Genomic DNA, 11,261 nt, shown 5'->3' with positions numbered 1-11,261 from the left:
GTTTTTCTTCATGTCACCCAAATTATTTGTCAAAGAAATTTGCCTGTGAGAGATTAACCACCCCACAACCTCTGGGATTCTTGGACAAAGTTGAGGTTCACCAGAGATGGAGCCGTCAGAGGATGCAAAGTCTTTCCTGGTCGGTCTGGAGTCCTGGGCACAGGAGAGGCTGCAAACAGAGATACAACCAACAGGTCAGGGTGCACTACTCCTTTTAAGAATTGTACAATTACCTCATTTTTGCCCATGGAGAAATGTGATATTTGAGAACTCAGAATGGGAAATGAGCACCTCAGTGCTGCTTCCTGCTTTTTACAGAGATAATGTACTCTCAATGCAGCTTAAAATCACAGAAATAAGGAAATTCAGCCTAACAAAGACCTCCTTTTCTTGAATTAATCTGGGTGTTTTCTAGCAAGTGCATTATGTACCTGGTAGCGTGTAGATAGTGACAAGCTACAAAGTAAAACATTATATGAAACAGGAGATATTTTAATTCTAGAATTTCCTGAAGTTTGTGATTTTAGCATGGAGGGTACTTCAGCAGACGAGGTTACTGGGGGGGTTTAATTTTATACTGTTGGTTCATTTCAAAAACTTCTTACCACTGCGTACATTGTGCTGATAATTCCATTGTGAGTTTCTCAAAATTGTTTGTCTTACAGTAAAAAGCTTTGATCTAGAAGCATAAGTGGGGATGCTTAATGTAATTAATTTGCATGAAGAAATCTTGTGATGCTAAAAAGTATCGGTAGCAAAATATGTGCAGTAACAGCCCAGAGAAACAACACGTAAACTAACAAAACCTGCGTGAAATAGATATGAGGAACAGAAATTAGGGAAGTGAAAACCAATAAAATAAAATCTAGAACCATAGAAGGGCAACTTGTTTCTAAATTCAGAAGAGCTGACACCAGAGTAGTCTCTGGTTTGCAATGCCCTCTTCTCACTCTTAAGCTCCTTCAGCCTCACTCCTCTCCTGAAGTCTCTGTTCCTGTAAACCTGCAGCACCAGAGGTTTTACAGAACAAGATTTCTGAGCCAGCTCCCCAGAGGCTCTATTTTTAGGCAACATATGGAGTGATGCCTATTCGAGAATACCAATTATTGCTTTTTTTTTTTCATCTTTCCTCTTAATTCAGTTCATGTCTTCACAATTTAAATGTGTATGCTTTGGGAATGAACAAGTCAGTATTTTTCCAGTTGTCTCACTGGTTTGGTTAGGTAAATCCTCGCTGCAGTCCTTCAAATTTTTTGATCTGCATTTAAGTATGCTATTAGTATGCTATTTTTATGCTCTCCTTTCTTGTTTAAAAAAAAAGAAAAATCCTAAATAATATGAGCATCATTCATTATTTGTATTTTAAGTAACAGTGGACTGAATCAATGTGTACTGCAACTCAGGTATATTTCCAACAAATGTTACTTTGGCATTTGATGACTGAAATGGACAGTTAAAACACTTGCCTTCCCTGCAGGAAAGCAGCAGATGAAGGGCCAAGTTTCCTTCTCACAGCTCCTGGCACAAATCAGCTTGGTTCCCAGTAAACTGAGAAGAGAGTTTGATAGAAAGTACAGTTGCACACATTCTTATTTTTATTGAATAGTTGCCCAAAAAACAGCACATCCAAGAACTTTAAAATTACTGTTTTCCTTCTCTCTTAGGAGTATCCTTGATCCAGAGTGTTTAATGTGTGGAAAGAAGATAGTCACAGATGATGCAACTTTTAATTTTGGCTCCATGAGTTGTTTGGGTTTTTTCAATCCTCCAAACTTTTCTAAGAAGCATAAGAAGATAATGCTGTACCCAACAGCTGGATATGAACTCAAACTGCAGAGAGTACATTTAATGCTTACTGAGGTTGTCTGTCCATCCACCTTCAACTGGTTCTGCTTCTGAACTGCACAATATTGTTGTGAGGGTAACTGCATTATGAGACCTAATTATCTCTCAAGGGTGATACATCTTCTTATAAACCCCTGTTTCTTGCATCTAATCATAACCACAGAGATACTGATTCAGCTGTCCCTGGTAAGGCGGAACCTGAAGATTTCTTTAAAGCACAATGATGTCATTGTATGAAAAAGATTGAATTATATTTAGATGTCATAACCACAGGTCACGCTTCTAAGATATCAGTTAGTTAAAATAATTCCCATTCTTATTGTATGGAGTAGCTAAAAGGGCTTTGAAGAGCTTTAATTTAAACTCTGTCATTAATATACCTTTGCTCTGGCTTGTAGTCACTACTGTTTATAAGATTTGTATCAATCTGTTTACCAATTTTGTATCCACACTGTGTGCTAGGTAAAACCAGATGAAACCAAGAGGAAGGAGATTGAACAAATTATAGCCAAGGATATGAACAAGAATTTTCTTCGTTCAGGTCAATCGGATCCACATGAGGTAAGTTCATAGTTAACATCCAGAAGCACAATGTAGGAAATAGTATTTCATATAAATGGGTTACAAATAAATAATCTCCAGGGAAATAACTCTGTTACAGCCGTACCCCTTAACCTTAATCAATGTATGTATAGCAGGGCCAAATATATTTGCCTATTAACTGCTAATGACAAAACAGAGACATCTGAAAGAATGCTGACTTTATCCAGCAGTCTAAAGTAGATGAAATCACAAAGACAGATATGGTCTTCATGGCTTGTGCAAAACAAACCTTGGGTCTTGTTGGCTTATTCAGAAGTGTAATTTTTGAAATGTAAATTGCACTTTAAAAACTTGAAATGCCAAGGGGCATGTCCCATTTTCGCAGATGTCTTGTGAAACTTAAGTTCTGTTGATTTTCAGTGAGAGTACAAAAAGGCTGTATTGCTCCTGAAGACCTAGGAACCTAACTTTAAAATTACGTATAAAAATGCTGCACTTAAGTATCAAATTGGCAGTCAGTAGTTTAAATAATTAATTAAATCTTATTTATTGTGTGTCTGTTTCTATGCAGAATTATCTATCCCATATATCACCAAGACCATTAAAATATTTTAAATATATGTATTTTATATGTGTATATTTTTCTAGATCTTTAGCCCTGTGTGGTATGGAGGTGTGTAACGTACCAATGTCGGAAGATTTACCTTCCTCATGTGGCGTGGCATGACTTTCATACGAAAACCACATGAGGGAAAGGTACATCCATGTCTGCATCTGTTTCACACATGCAAATTATGGTGGCAGATTTCCAGCAGGTCTGCTTAGTAAGAGAAGATGGCAATGATGTGAGATTCATTTTTAGACTCAACTACCGTACTGACATTAGTGACTCGTAGTCAGAGAGTTCTGAGGTACTAAGCAACTCACAGGATTAATCCCAGCAAAAATGGAAATTCTCGGAATAATCACAGTTTAGATGACTCATTTGTATTATGAAATGGTAATTATTTCAAAACACATTCTGTACTTCCATGCTTACTGGGGATCCTGGACATCAGAAAAGTCCTTTTATATCTGAATTGTACACAGTGTTTTTCTATCCTTGGTTGTTTATATACATGGTGTGCAAGTCTCCAAATGTTCCAGGCTCTGAATCACAGGGTAATAGCTTTAGTGGTTCCAGAAAAACATGTATTTGACTGCTACACTTCTGCAGTCTGCCCAAAGGCCAACCAGCCCCTCTCTGCAGGATCACGGGGCTGCCTACATTTTCCTGCACTTGCCCAGAAAGCTGTGTAATGTACTCCAAATTTATTCTCGTGTCTCCTAGAACAGAGCTGACTCAGCCTCATCTGTCAGTTATGGCAAGATGCCAAGGGCCACGTACGAACAGGATTTTTAGTGTCATTTATTGACATAACAGCATATCATAGTCAAACTAATCACTAGGAGCAGCTCTGAAGTTCACTCAGAGACATGCACAGATAACCTCTGAAAGCAGGACCCGCTACAGTCGAATAAGTGAGTTTGGCCATTATACTTTGATTCCTTTTTAATATATTTCCCAGATCATAGAATCATAGAATGGTTAGAGTTGGAAAGGACCTTAAAGATCATCTCATTCCAGCCCCCTGCCCTGGGCAGGGACACCTCCCACCAGACCAGGTTGCTCCAAGCCCCCTCCAGCCTGGCCTTGAACCCCTCCAGGGATGGGGCAGCCACAGCTTCTCTGGGCAACCTAGGCCAGGCTCTCACCACCCTCACAGTGAAGAATTTCTTTCCAGTATCTAATCTAAATCTCATCTCTTTCAATTTAAGGGTTTTTTTAATACATCCATGCCTTTAAGTCACTGTCATCATTCTACCTTGGCTGACCTGAATAAATACCAGGTGAAAGAGAAAATTGCCTACATGAACTAGCAGGTTGCCAATGCAGGTCTCAGTTACCACATAATTTTTCTTTTGCTATGATGGTACACACAGAATGTGAAATCATCTGGAAACGGAGAAATATTTACTTCTTCACACTGAGTTGTTTGTTCAGTGTATTTGGGGAATGTAACCCCAGAATATCACATCAAAATTATTTTCTATCTTTGTGGAGTGATGAAAATGTTCAATCCAGGCAGAGCCACTTCTGAGTCAGCAAGTGGGACCCTGCATTGGGTGGAGCAACACAAAATCCTAGAATTGAATCCTTAGTAAGATTTCTTTCATGTTCAAAAATCTTTTTTTTTTTTTTCATAAATAATCTCAAACTCTCATTTCCACAAACAAAGAGTTGTGGAATCTACTGGCAGGGGTCAGTAGATAGATTTAGAGTAGGAGTGTGGGAGAGATGAGTGAAAACATACGAAGGAAATCCATTTTTTCTTTTGAGTGAATATTATTTTGTAATTTAAAAAAATCACTCTGTCTGAGAGCTGCCAGTTTGGTGTTCATCCCTCAGGAACTGTCTCCCTTGACCCTACCTACAGAGACTTATTTTCGGTCTATGTAAATGTTAATGTTTATGCACGTCTCCCAGCAAAATGTGTTCTTAATCTCCTGCTGAATTCTTACATCAGAACACACTGAAATTTGGCACGGCCATCAGTTATTTTCCAGTAAAAAACCACCTTATAGGAGTTACATATGCTTTCAATCTTTAAGATATTTAATAATGTTTTCACCTCTAATTAGGAGAAATATCTGGGTTTGGCTCTTTCATTCTCCTGGGAACTAAGATTTTGGGTTTGCCAATTGCTGGGTCATTACAAAATTCCATTCTTCGTGTTAAATTTTGCTTTTCAAGTTCTGAATGAACTTGGAATTTGGGTACGTATTTAAGCAGCAACTGATTTCCTGGAAAATACTAAACTGAATTAAATGCCACAACAGTCATAAAGAGAATATTCAAGTTTAGAAAACAAAAGATATCTATATTCAACCCTTTTTTTTCAAACCCAAGAAATATTTGTTACGCACAGGTGGTTATTTATAAAATAGTTATATTTACCCATGTTCATAGCTAGAAGCCATGATTATTCCAAAGGTGCTGTGGTTCACACTATATTTCCTTTACTTCTTTGCTACTTGACAACTAAAATGGCAATTTCTTTTGCAAGCAAAGCAAACAAAAAGTTGTATTTGATTCACTTTGAATCAGCTGAGATACTAAACCACAAAAATTGGGGTTTACAATGGAAAATCAATTTTTTTCCTTAATGAGAGCAGCCCCAGTGGCGCCAGTTAGAAGTGCTCCAAAAGAAACAGCGAGAGGTTCTGAGTCTGGGTTTCGTACGCTGCGAGCTGGTTTCAAGGAGCCCTGACATGGACTTGCATTGTCTAATTTGGCTTTGCAAGAGTAACCTCAAGTGTGCATTCTTTCCACTGGGATGTTATATGTTCTCTGCAGTTTATACCGGGAGGTCACGGAGCACATCCACAGCTAATGCAAATCAGCATTGTTGCAGTTATAGTGGAGGAGTGATGCTTTTTATTACTTGATATCTAGATCTGTAGATACAGCATTTTCTTTAACTGAATCACAAGAAGTAAACATCAATATTTCTTTCCAAAGAGAAAATATTTTATAAACATCTTGCACATCCACGCACAAGGACATTCATATCTCACTGTGCCAATTTGTACCTGCTGAAATGTGATTTACAATCTATAGACATAAGTGCTAGTGTTGGTGACAGGTTGGGCATAAACTGCAGCTGTAACTGCAGACTCTCACTCACTACGTGCCTGCACTGTCTGTCTCTGCCAGAGTCTGATTAGCCAGTGTTCCTTCATTATTTATAAAAAGCAATATGCCATAAAAATGTCATTTTCACTGCCCAAATCATAAAATTTTCCATAAAAGCCCACTGCTGTAAGGTCCCAGGGAATATTCAGCCCCAGGCTCTGATGGTGACGTACAAATAGGTATTAGTTTCCACCATTAGTGTAATTCCAAAAATTTGGAGTCTGCAGTCTACACAATACTAAAAGGTGTTTTGTTTCTAACCCCAGTCAGTTGTGATATGTTTGAATAGTATGCATTGAATAATCATTTTAAATAATGTTTGCAGTTGCTTTTGGTGCAAGGGGGGCGATTCAGAGATACAGTTATAAAACAGAACTGGAAGTCAGGAGGTCTGTTTCAGTCCCGATTTTTGCTAAGCTTTCCCCTTCCTGCTATGTCCAGCAATGGTTTTGGGAGAACCACCTTGGGTGATAATTGCAGCACCAATCCCCAGAGTTCAGGGTTTGCTGTCGGATAAGGGTTTTCAAAGCTGGCAATAAAAAGCATTAACTTGCTGAAATTTAGAACAGGGGGCAAGGACTCTTGTAAAGGCCTGTCCCATTGACAGAGAAGTCTGGAGATACACTTGTGGCAGAGATTTCGGTTCCTGGGATGCACACAGTGACTGAAAAGGCAGCACATGGGGTTTTTTCTGCACCAAGTACCTACATGTAGTCAAAGATGTATTTTCACTCTAAAACTTCAAACTCCATGAAACTTGCCCAGCTTGTGGTTACGCACAATTACTCAGCCCAAGCTGTCAGGGGAATCTTCTTTGTGTCCCTGGTGTCATTTGTGGCTTCCTATCAAAGCTAAATAACTTCACTGTTTCGCAGTTTCCACGTGACACTGAAGGAACCTGGCAGGATCAGACAAGCTTCTGTTTCGGTCAGGAATCTCAAAACCAAGCTAGGATGAAAAACCTCCCATGGAAACATGAGGAGTCTAATTAATCTGTGATGTAATTTAACAGGATTCCCTGGATTCATACCAGAGGTTGGGGGAATGTATCTAAACCCACGTGAGTTCAAAACAAATTCTTAGAAAGCCACGTTCCTGCGTATCCCCTGTCTGTGTCCCCTGGCCCCATGTCTGCAGTGGTCCTGCCCATCTCCATGTCCAGTTCCAAACAGCTCCAGGGTGAGTCCTGGCAGAAGGCAATAGCCTAAAAACACTCCCCAGGGCCCTGCCTGCCAATCCTGGGCTTTGAAGCTAAATATTCATGATAAGGGAAAATGTTAGATGTGATTTTAGATAACCAGATTAAAAAATGCCAAATTTCCTTCCTGTGCTTATCTTGCCACAAAGAAAATACAACCTTAGCTTGTGAAAACTTGCCACAATTCTGAAGTGTTGCGCTACGAAGCCAATCTGTATTTTGATTTCTTCCAGGATGACCCATCGTTACTGAACCTGGACAGATGGGAGCATTCATTTCCTGAGCAATTTGTGCCCCATTCACTTGCTTTGGGCTTTCGACATCCAATTTGTGGAGCAGATGTTCGACACGGAGTCACAAGGTTTGTTTTCTTGGCCAAATTCCAAGGACGCTGCTGGGAATTTGTATGTGATGATGGGCTTTTGGAGTCCCATCACTGGCAAAACTGCCAAGATACTTGGCCTCGTGAGAAGACTTTCTACTCGGGGAATTTAAACACAAAGTCTGCTTGCCTCTGTTCAGAACATAGACATGGCTTTCTCTATGCCTGCTTTCTCCTATATCCTTCTCATACAGGCTTCTCCCATGTTTAAAATACACTTTCCTTTCTCCTTCAGATTCCTCCTTAAAAACATCTTGGTTTGTGAACTCAGGAGTTTTCTTTCTGTGGCAGTGTTTTGATGGCAGCTTTGGTTTTCTTCACAGTATCATTTTCCTCCTGTGAAACCTTGGATAACACTCGAAATTTCTGCATTCCCTGAGTTTGTTGCCCATAAAATACAGGTACAAATAGAGATTGTTGGTGTCATTGTGGAAATTATTCAGGTTTATGAACCATACTGAAAAATACTACTGGAAAGATAAGCCCAATGCTATTATCTCTCTACAACAGCGAAGTGAATTATGGACTCAGTGGAAAAGAGATGCAAGTTAGTGCAGAGTCAGTCTCTTTCCGCTTCTATCACATGTAATAGAAACATCTAAGCATCTCATTATTTTTTTTTTTGCTTTTATTAGTAAAATGAGTAACTTCTGAAAGGTTAGTGGAAACTTACTATAGCCTTCCCTCAATTCTTGTCATTCGTGAGAATTAATGAAAATATTATTAAAGAAACCTGTTCTTTCCTTTTTCTGTTACCGCTAATTAGTCCTTACTCAAATGTGCTGATTTTCTGATAACTGTATAGGTTTCTATAGATAATTGTATCAGCTTCTATAGCAGAGTGTAGGAGTGACCTGAGCTGTCGATAGAATATCCATATTTTGCCAGCTGTTTTATAGTCAAAAGATGTTGAATCTGAACTTGTTTTTTCATGTTACATCCAGAGCTTTGGAAGAGTTTTGGCAGGTTTCCTGCTGGGCACAGCTCCCATTCCCAGAGTTCTCTCCAAAGCATTAAGAATGGAAATAAGCAGTGAAGAATTTTCCAGTTTAGCTCAGGCTCTGTGTACGTACGTTAAAAGAAACAGAAGCATAACCACAAGTACCAGCATAAGCCCTTGATGGAGACAGGCTGCAACAGAAAGAGCTTAATCTGGTGAAAACTGTCACAAACTGGTCCATGTTGGCTTTACATGACTGCACCCTTTGTTTGTCCTGACATGGAGACGTAGGGACCGAGACAGGTATGTCACCAAGAAGCTGCTTAATGGAAAGAAGCCTGGTTTAGGCTGCCTAAAATCAGAGGCAGGCTCAGTAATCCCCGAGTGATGTTTTACTCTGGAGTGGAACTGCTTATAGGAAACCACCAAAGCCACTATGACAGAGAGAAACACTCCAGTTTTCCTCTTCTCTCCAGGGTGATTCCTTGGCTTATACTGTGGAAACTGCTTTAGTGAGTGACTGAAATAAGATAAATGGTATATAGTGTCCGTTTTATGGGTGCTTTTTTTCTGACAAATGCTGAAGCGGTGCTTCACAACATCTATTATTTGGAAAATAAATAAATCACCAGGAAGCTGAAGATAATACTATGTCACAAAGAACACGATCTGGAAAAAATCTTGAGGCAGAGCTGGGATCAAGGATAAAAAATTGATTCCTGATGTCTCTTTGAGGATTACAGTCCGACTTTTAGGGAATTCAGTGGGAAACTTTCCATCTCCTGTAATATGAGTTGGTCTGGGTCCTCAGATACGACCATACCAAAGCAGAGCTGCAATGGATAGTAAGCACAGGCAGATATTACAAAAAACTTTTAAAAGATTTTATTGTAGACGAGAGATTGAATTGAGGCAAAGCTGTCCATTTTGCTGAGGATAACAATATATCAAATTTCACAATTCTTCGTGTTGTTTTTTTTTTTAATTCATCTTGGAAGATGAACTGATGAAATGTCACAGCTACCCTGTTGTACTCCTATTCCTGCGGAGCTTCAGTCAGGAAAGAAGTTAATAAGCCCAGAGGTTAATGAACTACTTAATGTCAGAGCTACACACAGCCATGAATCTTGACTTGGAGCACTCGGCTCCAGTTCCTAGAAGTACTGTGTCTCCTGGGCACTGGATCTTTTACTGACAAGTTTTCCTTCCTGTGTTTTACCAATTTTTCATGGTTTCCTAGGAACATGTGCATTTTTCCAGATAACTTATATTAACTGAAAATTATGTTTTCATAGAATGAGACATCCCTATCTCTAGCATCTCTCTGAAATGAGATTATCAGCCCTGGAAATACTACTTGCGCTTTGATTACAATCTTTTAAACACTTAGCATCTGAGGCTGAATTCCATATTAAATGTTTCATTAAAAATCTCACGACCTTGGATTATTTTAAAAAGATAAATATATTCCCTTATGAGCTTTTTCTTCGTGGATGTAAAAATGATGATACCTTAAATAGTAACAGAGTGCACTGCAACGCTCAGCGCCAGGGAAATGGCTCTACAATAAAGTTAAGCTTCAAATTTTAATCTCTTTCTGAGCCACATCCTGTTTTCGGTTAACTGATCTCATAGGGGGGGAAATTTACCAGAGGAAATATCTCTAGTTTGGAAAGTACCAAAAACTTATCTTTAGTTTCTTTGTGTAATTCAGCACCTTTTAAGAGAGAGGTGTAATACTTTCGAGAAGTCTCAAAGCAAAAGGAAAGGAGCAAGAGAGCAGCAGAGAAAGGAGGAGGCATAGAAGTGCAGAACAGAAACTGACCCGTTGGTGTAACACTCATCTTTCTGAAATTATAACTTACACATCTTTATATTCTGAAAGCTTAAAAAGCCATATCCAGAAATATTTTTAAAACTTTTTCAGGAACTAACTCACATCTTGGCAGATTAACTTGCCATGAATTTTAACAACCTTGATCACAAAACACTGAAAGCAAATGTTTCAGGCTGTCAGGACTCCTCGGACTGTGTCACAATTTCCCCATAGACTTTTCACTTCAGTTCATACACGGCCCCAATGACTCTGTACTTAGAGCATCTACAAAAACCATTTACAATTCAGAGAAGTAGAGAGAAGGGAGTGGAAACGAAGAGACATTACACGTGATTCTGCAAGTATTAGTAGGAAAAGTCTTCCCACTCACACAGGTGGATGTTGGCATTTAAACTGGAAGCTTTAAAAATAACTTTAGTAATTATAGAATAGTTTGGGTGGGAAGGAGCCCCCCAACCCCTCTGCCCTGGGCAGGGACATCTTCAACCACTGCAGGTTGTTTAGAGCCCTGTCCAACCTGGCCTGGAATGTTTCCAGGGATTTGCCACCTCTCTGGGCAACCTGGGCCTGGGTTACACCACCCTTAGTGGTGAATAAAATAATAATTTTTAAATAATAAATGGAAGTGACATCCTTTTCCTCTTCCACAATTTCATCACCAAATCTTTCACGCAGTCACAAGGTGCCTGGATGCGAGCTCTTGTAAATGCAGCAGAGTAACACGCCGAGTGAAGCACCGAGGGAACCACCTCCACTTTTTATTTTTAGTTTTGGGCTAGG

General features: G+C 39.3%; 1 long non-coding RNA gene across 1 annotated transcript; it reads left to right on the top strand.

Moving 5' to 3' along the window:
• Positions 1–2,278: 2,278 nt before the first annotated feature.
• LOC106888670 lies at positions 2,279–8,382 on the top strand. Its single transcript, XR_001412147.1, has 3 exons — positions 2,279–2,406; positions 3,037–3,144; positions 7,556–8,382. It is a non-coding gene; the product is annotated as an uncharacterized LOC106888670 (long non-coding RNA).
• Positions 8,383–11,261: the final 2,879 nt, after the last annotated feature.

This window comes from Calidris pugnax, unplaced genomic scaffold (assembly GCF_001431845.1).
Source record: "Calidris pugnax isolate Ruff unplaced genomic scaffold, ASM143184v1 scaffold102, whole genome shotgun sequence".
Classification (NCBI taxonomy): Eukaryota; Metazoa; Chordata; class Aves; order Charadriiformes; family Scolopacidae; genus Calidris; species Calidris pugnax.
Note: the sequence above shows the minus strand (reverse complement) of the source record. Positions and strands in the feature narration are given on the sequence as shown.